Raw genomic sequence first — 12,784 nt, 5'->3', positions numbered from 1 at the left:
ATTATCGAAGCATTCAGAGGTTGAGAATCCATGCAGGTGCACACAGCCGTTGTATGCATTGCATACATATGTATAGCACAATCAGGGCCGTTCGTATCATGGTCCCTACCGTAGATGGGGCATGGCCTGACGATTAGATGGATTGGATGATCGTAGGTAGCAGCTGATCAGCAGGACATATTTGTCGAATTTGGACCGGGTGGTGTCCCATCTTAGTGGGGCCAGTGATTTGAATGGTTTGGATTGAGGTATATGTTTGCAAAGTGTGGTCATGTACGGTGGATATGTGCACGGATCATCAAACTCCTCAAAGAGCAGAACACGATTGACTAATTGGGATTTGGAGGGTTATTATTGAAAGAGAAATGTTGGTGTGTGTTAACTTAACATAGACAGTATTTATTTTGGACATAGATTAAGTTCCTGTGGTGGGAAGCTCTTTGTAGCCTACAGAGATTCCTATGATAAATCTGATAAATCCACCCCGTCCATCAGTTTTGAAAGACCACAGTAGGACAGGATTCTAAAATTTAGGCATATCCAAGACTCATGTGGGCCACACCACACGAAAGATTGGGGATTGAATGCCCACCATTGGAAACTTTGTAGGGGCCACAGAAGTTATATGTCAGGATGATATTTGTGACTACCGTTTATCTGAGTGGTAATAACCCAATGAACGGGTTTGATAGCATATAAACATCATGGTCGGCTCATAAAGGTTTCAAGGGCATACGTTTCTGTTACCACTGTTTGTTTCATGTGGTGTGGCCCACGTGTTTTTGATCTGCCTGATTTTTAGATTCATGTATTATGGTAGTCTTGCGAGTCTAACCGGATTTTAAACCGTTTCGGGCTAGGCTGTCCTGCCAGCTTTATTCAAAATTCTAATTTTTCTCGCTCGAGTCTGGCCCATTGACCCTTCTGATCATGAGTTCACTATCCACTGCGGTGAGATCCCACTGTGATGTGAGTATATGGGTGTGAGTGCATATGTAAATAAAAAAGAAGGTGAGACCAGCCTCAGTGCAGCTCTTATTGTGTGGCCCACCTTGATATATGTGTTATGTATCTATTCATCTATATGTTTTTTTTAGATCATTTCATGGCATTAACCAAAAAATGAAATGGATCCAATGATCGGGTAGATCATACCATGAAAAACACTGTTGATTAACTACTAATGAGGTAAAAAAGTTTTGGATAATTCATTAGCTTATGTGACCTTGTCAACAAATTGGATGGCAAAGGAACACAACAAACACACGGAAGCATTAAGGTGTACCCTAAGAAGTTTTTAATGGTGTATGGTCAACCACCATTGTTTTTTTTTTTTTTTAATCGTATGGTCCTCCTGATAATTGTATTTCATTTTTAGGATAATGTTTTAAAATGATATTAAGAAAATGGAAGGATAGCAACGATACATAATACATACACTAAGGTGGGCCTCACGGTAATTCCACAATGAGGGTTGCAATGTCTTGGGTGAGGCCACAGTCTCACCTAATCCGCTCTTAGATTGATGGTTATTGTTTAAAGAGAGACGTTGGTGCTAACGCAAAACATTCAAGCCATGCAAAAGGTAGGTCACATCACAAGGATAGGCGGGGGAGTACAACAAGGATAGTTCATTCATGAGGTAGGCTACTCCTATGAAATGTGGATGCAAGACCAATGGTCTAAGTCATTTTATTTTATTTTAGGTCCCCACCTAAAACGTGCGTATTGTGCTAAATTTTCATTCCATCTGATCTGAGGTATGCAAGTTTGGAGAGAGAAAATAAATAAATAAAGCCAAACTTATTAGTAATTAAGAGCGTGTTTGGTTTAGGATTCATGGAGACGAAGAAGAGCTAGAACTTGAGGGCTTGTTTGTTTTTCCAAATTTCACTATAAATAATGTAAGTGGGCTATTATTGATATTTCATAATATTTGTTTAAATCAGTATTATAGCATATAAATCAATAGTCAAATGCAGATGTAATAGGAGATATGTAAATGCATCTGTAATTATTATCATTTTATATTATAAAATTATTATCTACATAATTTTACATAGATAAAACAAATAATGAAAGTATTGTCACCATTGTGGTCAAATGCAAATGCCATTGACAAGTAAAACAATTTGTAATCATTGCATATTCCATTTATTAAAGTGGTAAGACAAATACACTCTTAGTGTAATGCAGAAAAACTAAAAAAGAATTACTCCAGCTTGCATTTTTCCTCTTGACCGACCAAATTCCAATAATTGTAGTTGAATTGTTGATCAATAAAAGAGAACAAAGATAAGAACGCATCGAAGAATTACTACTTTCTTACTATTGTTCTTTTCCTAGCTATATCATTTATTATATTTAATTTCCGTCGAATGTATTAAAAGTTGGGTTGAATACTCTCCCTTATTCATTTTTCTTAGTGTGAAAACCATGTAAAGGTGCAAGAAGTGGTGCCTAACCCTTCTCCTCTATAACTAGATCCATTACACAAATTTCAAATTAACAATTTCAATGATTTGCCCTAAATGCACCTAAATATCAAATAGCGACCCCAACCTACAGTATGATTTGACTCAATTTTAATTGTTAATCAACTCAAAATGTCATTAATTTTCATTATCATCTTTGCAATTTATTAGTTCACAAGTATATTTGGCTTAAATATATCATTCATTTGTATCATCTCATCATATGTTTTTACTTATGGTTTACAAACAACGTCTGTGTCATGAATCCAAAGTGTCCATATTGTATTGTTTTATTACACGCACTGTAACACCCCGTACTTTTCAGTACTCGGGTTTTACCATGAAGGCCTAACTTAGTATAAACATATTTGATTTATTTGAATGTTCACCTTCATTCTAATTTGAATATGACTGTTAAGAGGAGGAATTTTTATCCGTAGGTTACACAATCTGACCATTGGATATGTAGAGTTTTACAACTAACATAGGTTCTTGTCAAGTAGCCCACTTATATACTGAGTGATCATAATCTTAAAGTATATGGCCAATTATAGTCTAAATTAATTGAACGTCTCTAATCAAAAGTAGGTCCCACGTCTAAAATTATATGCATGCATTATAATAATACAATAAAGAAAATAAAGTATTATTGGAATAGATTATAAAATATCATTTTTTAACAAACTATTATTTTAAGAACCATTACTAGCTTAAATTATAAGCATATAATAAGTAAAATAATAATAATAATAATATTTGTGTATTGTAAGCTCGTATAAAGCATAAATATAAATTAATTTATTTATTAATGATTTGATTATTTAAAGTAAAATAAAAATAAAATCTAATGTGTACAATTCATAATATTATAAAATAAATAAAATAATAATAATAATAATAATAATGATATTAAAAATAATGTTAAAAAATAATAATAATAATAATAGTATTTAAAAACACCTGGGAGGTCCTGATCATTCCTATTATCATCAGTGGACTCTCACTAACATTGAGGTTTGGGAGAAGGCTAATCCGACCGTTGGATCAACGATAATCGACACATAAATACCATATTTCAGTTGGTATGACCCACCTCAGCATTGAATCTACCTCATCTTTAGACTAATGTCCAGTCAAGGCAAGTTGAAATTAGTAGACGGTGTGGATTTTGCAATACATCGTTGTGGACCCCACTGTAAGAATTGCGTGTGTATTAGGGGGCATGCGCCCATTGTGCACTGAATCGGGAATCCCAATCAATCGGGTTTGCCCCGTGATTTTCTGGAAAAGGAGAGATTTCTCTCTCCTTCCGTTTTTCCTGCCCAGCCACTGTCCGAACGGACAACGTCCATTTGTGATATTGTGGCCCACCATCATTAGTGGCCTTAATGATCCAAACCATCCATCTTGTAAGACAAACAATTCCGACCAAACCATAGGTCATTTCACACATTTTCATACATGTGCATGTGCACAGTTACATGCGTAATTTGAGTGTGCTGTATTTTTTTTAAAACGGAAACAATTCTCTGTTGCCTTGTTGGCAATCCGAAACAGCTTGATTCGCATCATCTCAGCCATTGGAATGAGTCAAATCCTAGACCTCCATTCATACCACATTTTAGGGTTTTCTTTCATAACCTAAGGAGTGTAGAAAGAATCTTTTCATGGGAGTGTTGGCACAATTCTAGTCACTCGTTTGCTTTAAAAAAAACCCCTCTCAGGCTCATCCTAGACATCTGATATAGGGCTTTCAGGAGCTACCTTAGAGTCGGTTAGAAATTCTCATGTGAGAACTCAAAATCTCGCGCATTATCATGAAACCTCACAACCCATGAGATATTGCTAATCTCTCTTCATTTAGTGGGTCCCACAAGTTTCTTGGGAATAATCTGGTTCGACTATGAACATCGGATTGGAACATAAGTCGATCAATCACAATTTGCCATTATCAACTAGGGGTGCACACAGGTCGGTTTGGTCCGGTTCTGGGGTGAAACCGAAACCAAACCGTTCCTAACGGTTCTAGGATATTTGGAACCAGAACCGGACCGTTAGCACGCTAGAACCGAACGGTTAAAACCGGTTCAGTTCCACAATTTTGGGCTTTTTATGATCGAGCCCAATTGTATCTTTTATTTTATAATTTAGCCCATGTCCATTTATGTTGTGATCCATTTGATGAATGATTTAGATATTGTATAAGGTGTGCAAAAATACATTTATAGAAACAATCAAATGATGCATTGTAAACCATAAACCATGGGTCAAATATGGAAACAATCAAAGTGTTCTTGGTTCGGTTCCAAGTTCGGTTCCAGGTTTGGTTCCACTGTTCGATTCCGCGGTTCGGATCCACGGTTCGGTTCTATGGATCGGTTCACGATTCAGTTCGATTCTATATACCCCCAAATCGAGAACCAAACCAATGTAATCGGTTCTTTGATTTTTAGAATAGGAACCAGAACTGGTGCACTCTAGAACCGGACCAAACCAGGCCATTTGGTAGGTTCCGGTCTGGTTCCACGGTTCTACTGGTTCGATGTACACCCCTATTATCAGCCAACACATCTTCTTCTTTTGGCAAGAAAACACATTAGTTCTATTTGGGCCTCATTTGGCTGATCTCAAACGTTCAATGTGTAACCCTTGGTTCCAGAGAAACATTCTTGACCATTGTTTGAACTCATGCAAATAGATTTGTGGGTAATCAACAACAAACACAAATTCTTGTAAGTGTTAGAAAATTCTTGTAGGAGTTGTCGGTCCTTCTGAACGTTTGAGAGACTATAAATAACTTTATTCCCTTTATAGGGCAACCATGCTTAAAATAGAAAATTAGGGTGAGTGAGTGTCATTTCTTTGTGCCGCACTGAGTTGAGTCGACTTGGTTCGGGTTGAGTTGTGTTGTGTTAAGTTGATTCCAACTCTATTATTAGAAGGATACGTGAAGCAGAAAGAGAGAGAATAAAAGAAGATTGGAAAGAAAGAAGAAGGTCGGGAAGTGACTCGCTGGTTCACTTCTCGAGTTGCTACCGAGTCGAGTAGAATGACTCGCTGGGACTGAGTTGGCCAAGTCATGACTTGATTCAGGGAAGCCCGGGTTTGTTAAGCTCATCTGGTTATGGAGAGAAAATCAAGAAGGGGATAAAAGGAATCGGGAAGGACTCGCTTCGGCTCGCTGAGATAACCACCGAGCCAAGTTTAACTCCATTGACTCAACCCGCTAAGTTGACTTGGTTTTGACTCAGGGCCTAGTTTGCAAACCTTGTTAGTCAAGCTAAAAAGAAATGGAGGAAGAAGAAGATTATAGAGAGAAGGGGATATCGGGTCCGAAATGGGTTTACTATTGAGTTAACTCGGCTAATCACCAGTTCTGATTGTGGCTGACCTAGTGTCAGTTCTCTTTGATGTGGCAGCTGAGTGTGGGATCAGACTGGTCCAGCTACATTAGAAGGAGGTTATTCCTACACGTTGAACTTGGGTTGATTCAAGTTAAGGCATTTTCAGGTGAGTTGACTCAACGAACTTTGCTAATTCTTACATTAAGTGCACTTGTTATGGGGCTATGTTAGCTTAGCCACATCAGTAAGTTGAGTTTGGTAGCTGGTTTCATGAAGAATTTAAGCATTTTACTTTGTTGTTTTTGAATTTCTAAACTTAGTGTTTGAAATCAATTGATGTTTTATTAAATTTAGATGTATGAATTTATCATCTCTAAATTACTCAATCTGGATCCATCATGATCAGATTCAAATTTTAACTTAAGTCAAATCCATCTTCACCGAGTCATAAGGCGAGTCGAGTTCAGCCAAATCAAAGACTCGATCCAAAGGATCCTACACACATTTTAACAACTTTAGAGAGACAATCCACACTTCTAATGTAAGCTTTCCTGTTTAAGCTTTTCACTTAAATACATTGATCTTGTTATATATTAATAAAATGTCATTTCTTACATTGTGGCATCTTATTTTATTGTATTTAGAACCTCTTGAATCTCTTAATTAATCTACTTGTTCATTACTCTAATATGCTAATATTTGTGCAATTAACTCTTGAATTAAATGATTTACGTACCTATTTAATTCTAGTATGAATGAAATATGATTTGATTGCCACGTGTTATCTTTATTGTAACTAGTTGAAAATTGATTAATCAATTAGATGTTTGTCACATGTGAAAAGGCCGAGCTATACATCCTAAAAAATAAAAGAAAAATTAATTAAAAAATAAAAGTAAAATTTAAAGAAAGATAGCATAATCAAATAATAATTAAGCACAAGTAAATAGCAACCTCAAATGTACTAGTCTTGAGAGGTTGATACAAACTTAGTTCTAATGACAACCTAAAACTAAAAACTAAAGGCTTATGACAGGACAACCTTACTAGAACGTTTGTAAGTATCAAAAACCCAAACCAATAAAGAGACAAAAGAAATAGCAAATAAAATAAACTAAGTATTACAACATTCGCACAAGTGCATAAAATAAATTACACAATTCACTACAAATGCTTAAAATAAATTACAACATTCACACATATAAACACATTCAATCATCCACCACAACTCCAGAAATTATAGTGGTTCGCTTGTGTGTACACCAACTGTTAAAAAATAGCCACACAACTACTCCACTCCTAATATCCACTCTCTCGGGATATTAGCGTTTACTATGAATTTTTTTTTTTTAAGATTTACCTTAAAATCTTCACAATTGTGTCTTTGATTGGGCTTACACAATTCTAAAAACTCCACACTCTGAGATTTTTTTGATTACCTCAGACAAACCAAAAAGAGATTTTTCTGGCACAACCTTAAAAATTAAAAAAATACAGAATTATAAATGATACTTATTTGAAAATTCTCCTTTGAAGAAGCCCGGTAGAACCGATCCGATGTAGACAAAGATGTTCAATGTCCAGTCTCACAGATGAAAATGTTCTAGTTCTAAATAATCTTTAATTAAATCAACCTGGGCTAGCTTGATTTGATTTTGATAGAAAGGGAAAAACTCAAATCCCTTCTTAATATAAGATTGGAATAAAGATCACAAAATCAAATTACAAAAGCTAATTAAAGAGAATCTAAAATGAGCACAAAATCGCTTAATAAATTCGCAAACTTATCTCGCAGAGTGGTGTCTTGATTTTGCTTTTATGAATGAATAAACTCTGAAATTCGTACTCTATTTATAGGTGAAAATACTGTTCACTCGACTGATCTAAGAGTCGGTTCGACTGGTCGAAGGACCAACAAAATTTCAAATTTTCTAGTGGGATAAGATAAGGGCGTTACTTGACTGGTCGAGTGGCCTGCTCGACTGGTCAAGCAATGCACTTGACTGGTTGAGTGGGACCAGAAAAGTTTGCTGGACTTTAAGTCGAGCCTGCACGACCGGTCGAGCATTGTTCACTCGACTAGTCGAGCAGTCTCCAGGACTGGTTGAGAGCCTAACAGAAAATTTCAATAAATAACAACAAACCTTTGACTAGTCGAGAAAACTCTTAGACTGGTCGAGCCAGTACTTGGACTAATCAAACAATGTCTAAGATTAGTCAAGAAAATGACCTATGAACATATGAAATGAACCACAAAAAATATGCAATAAATATGATGCAATCTAAGGTCAATCTAGGATCATCCAAACCTGTTTGTGAGCAAGAATAATTGAAATATCATTTGTTTCAAAATCTTGAATATGTGATATACTTGAAGTTTGAGTTCGATCGCTTGAACTTGAGCTTGAGTCACGCTTAAGTTCTTGAGTCTTTAGTGTACAGTAGTTGAACTTTAAACTTGAACTTGAGTTCTTGAATATGATCTTGAAACCATGAACTTCAACACTCTTCACTTCAACTTGAAGATGTAGGCAAGTTCGATGAAGATCCAGAGAACTTAAAAATATATGAACCTGATCACTTTAACTCAAAGCATAATACAAATACTAAATGGTTTGACACAACAAAATTTGACAATATAACGGGTGCTAGATTTACACAATAGCATTTACAATATGTGATTGAGATTCTAATTTATTATATTTGACTTAATTCATGAATTGTGCCATATGATGTTGTATATTTATGGTACTTGAACGTTATTTATATGAAGAGGTCATTATGAATAATTGTCTACTTGAATGAATCATTTATAAAAATAATATTTGAGGATGAATTATATTGATAAGAGTATTGAAGTTTGGAGATGGATTAAGCTACTTTGTAACGTGTGATGAATCTTATAAATTGCCCCTTAGAGAATTGATTTAGAATGGTATGAATTATTATTTGATATATTAGTGAATTGTATGAAAATTTGTTGATTTTCGAGCCATTATGCAAAGTTCTTTATGATTTTTGGGTGATGTCGGAGTTTACGCGTTGTTTTTTTATTCACCTTACGGAGTTCACTTATATTGTGATTTTCATATGAAGTTGAAGTTCACTTTTTAATTTTTTTAGTCATCTTTTGGAATTCTATATGATTTCCAGGTGACACTGAAGTTACTTGTTAATTTTCTAGTCATATTGCGGTGTTCTATATGATTTCTGGGTGACGTTAAAGTTCACTTCTTAATTTTCTAGTCATCTTATGAAGTCCACATACAACGTGATTTCTGGGTAAAGCTGAAGGTCACGTGTTGATTATCTGATTATCTTAATATATTCTCTCGTATAGTGTTTATATCACATTTTCTAAATAATGGAATTACGTTACTTGGATATACCATTGTTTATATGTTCATCAACTAAAAGTTCTTTTTTGAATATATTCATTTCTATGTCTTGTGAACTATACTTGATTTATGAATATTGGGTATGTAATCTTAGAAGGTATACCTCACCAGGATAGCCATTGATGCTATCAAAACATATCAGTTGATGCAGCTGTAGAGAAAGCCGATGTTGTTCACCTAGTTGCTGGAAAGGATCAAGTAATTAAGGAGCTAGGTGAGGTTTCAGTGGAGTATATTGGGCTCCATTATTAATTGATAGATTTCCAATTATGATTTTAGTAAATTCTTGCTATTTGATTTGTATAAGTCTTTTACATGCACCACATTTAGATTTTTGCTATGATGTTAGATCGAAAACTTTTACTCAATGCATAATTTACTCTACTAGTATTCGCTGCCAACTCTGATTAAGACTTCAAAATTTGCGATTAATTCTAAGGATTTTGAAAAATAAGTACTAAAGTTGGATTACGAAATTCGGGGTGTTACACGCACTCACACACCCCACATGCACCCGCGCACTCACACTATAATTGGTGATCGAACCCATGACCTCATGTTGAAACTCTTGTGAGTTTACCACTGAGCCATAGGGTCATAGGCAACTATCCATATGTGGTATGATCCACTATAAATATAATGCTTGTCCCCACATCATATGATATTGTCCGCTTTGCCGAAGCTCACGTATTTAAAATGCGTCATGTGTATTAAGGAAGTAACTCAACTTATAGCCACCACAACTTCGGACGATGCTTCTGATGTGGGACAAAGTTCCACCTTCACTGTGTGCACAATAGCCTACCAACCACCTCGAAGCCCGTCCACATGTGCGACCGCCTACATGTGCCCGCCCATATGTGACCACAGTGACGTGGCGTTACAATATCCCCCACTAAGGGCAGAGCCATCCTTGGCTCTGATACCATTTGTAAGGCTCGTCCCCACAACACATGATATTATTTGCTTTGCCGAAGCTCATAAATTTAAAACGCGGCATGCCTGTTAAGGAAGGAATACAACTTATAGCCACCATAACTTTAGACAATGCTTCTGATGTGGGACAAAGTTTCACCTTTACCGTGTGCATAGTAACTTACCAGCATAGTAGCACGCCAGCCACACAGTAGCCTAACAACCACCTCGGGGCCCGCCCACATGTGACGAGGCATCACAATAAATGTAGTATATTGCTGAATTCACATGGATTGGACCATCCAATGCTTTGGTTAGTGGATTTTTTTATTGTATTCTAATGGATGATCTTCTTTAATTTTCATCATCTACTGGTATCTGTCAATTTGTATGTTAGAGACACTCAAGAACATTTTTATCTTATAAGAAGTTTACAATGAAGACCACATTCTTGACAATTTAGACTGTTTAGCGGTGTGCACGTGTATGGATCCACACAGTATGTTAGACTCGAATTAGGTACTACCTCTACCCATATTGAGCTCGGTAAAGGCACAACATAGTGAGATTTGATTAGATGGCATGCCATTGTCAGACATGAGGCTCAGTCAAACAATTTTCAAACATGCTTAATGTGGGTCCCATCTCTGACATCGACCTATAGTCCAATCAAATCTCACCACTTTGTTACTGTACCAAGCTCGATACAAGTAATGGTATTATATAATCTAAGTCATACAAAGCTAATGTTATTTCAACGGCCCTTTTCAAGCCGAATTAAACTTTCTACATATCACTTTAAGAAATACTCTTGTGCTCTACGAGCGCCATAAGTTATAGTATCTTAGTTCCATTTAGTTATATTCGGATACTTTGATTATCCAATCTATCGATCTTAGGTTGTTCAGTAGGTTCAACACACATTACAAGAGAAACCATGCAAGCATCGCACTAATTTGACAAATAGTGAAGGATCTTTAATATGGACGGTCGAGATCATTTACACAAAAATAGGTCTAATTAACAATTTGATTAATCTATATGTTAGAGACTATTACAGATTGTTAAATTATTATTCTAAAGAATAAACCATCCCGTTTTAAGGCCAAACCAAGGATAGATTGGATTATTAAATTATGAATATCTTTGCATGGAAGTTTTAGAATGTGTTTTGGACCTAGTGGACAGTTTATGTCAATTTATTGGAATGTATAATTGAATTGATGCAAAAAAGATCACTAGAACTTAATAGTGATCTAAGAGTATTAGACATTTTTTATAACTTTTATTTGATATGATTATTTAACGAATGCATGTTTGGATTGTCAATTACTATGATAATTTAAAGGAAAAGTGTCATTGTTTTGATTTTATTACTACCAAACTAAATATGAGAATCATTAATCAAATGCAAATATTTTTATGAAATATGTAAATGAATTTGTAATCATTAAACTTTTTCATGAAATTAATATGAAAATCGTGAATCCAAATAGTGACATTAATACATGAATGTAAAGATTTGATATTAAATGTCACCATACCGCTGATAAACCAAACACATGAATCAACAGTCAAATACAGATGTTATCAAGTGACAAGGAATTTGTAGTCACTGTACTTTTCTTTTGCATTTATGATTGTAACATTTTTTTTTATGATTTACCAATAACAAAAATTAGAAGTACTATGACTCCCATGAAACAATCTGTTGTCTCTACGCATATACAATCGAATGTAAAATCTCTAGCCAAACCTATCTGGAAGTCACCATAAAAGTTAGATAACAAGTCATGATCCGAATATTCTAATAGAAGTTCTAAAATTAGTTGGGCTGCAAAAAATAAATAACATACTAATTGACACACTAATGGAGTAGGTAAGTCATGGGCATAAGAGAGAACATGACTTTAAAAGAAAAATATATTATGTGGTTATTGTCAAAATTCAAAAAAACATTGGAATATCCTGACAACGACCAATATTCAAAAGCATTTAAGAGTGCTTAAGAAACTCATAATGTGTTAGGGAAATATTGGCAACTAGCTGCTTCAGTTGAAACAATGAGTTAAAGATGATCATTACAGTAGAAGAGGTATGGGAACCATATATGAATGTATCTAATCAGGTATGTTTATGATTTTTATTATTTGTTGCATTTACTCTTCCGCGTACCTTAAAACCCAATCGATTAAGTTGTGATATATTTTTGTTATTTATAAATAGTTGCACCTATATACCGATCATATTTGTGGAAGTGCATTAAATGATTCAATGATCTTGCTTTCATAATCGGGAATCATCAAGTGACAGGTAGATATGTGCAAACTCGCAATAATGTGCCTATATCAGGTTCTTATAAGCTAAAGGAACCGAAGGACCCGACCATAGATTCAAACTAATATATTTAGGATGCGGAACGATTGTCATCTGATGATTATGGAAATAGTTGGCCTGATATTTGGTCTCACAACTCTCAAAATAGCCTTCATGAGACTTTTAAAAGCCCATAATCGAACAATACTGATTTTTAAAATGCCCATAGTACTATGAGCTTGAAGTAAAAAAAAAGCTTAGACATCCCTGTAACATAATTGATTCCTCTATAACTAACGCTGCCGAAGTTACTAAGATATTGACAATCAAAATAACG

The sequence above is a fragment of the Magnolia sinica genome, chromosome 19 (assembly GCF_029962835.1).
Source record: "Magnolia sinica isolate HGM2019 chromosome 19, MsV1, whole genome shotgun sequence".
Classification (NCBI taxonomy): Eukaryota; Viridiplantae; Streptophyta; class Magnoliopsida; order Magnoliales; family Magnoliaceae; genus Magnolia; species Magnolia sinica.
Note: the sequence above shows the minus strand (reverse complement) of the source record.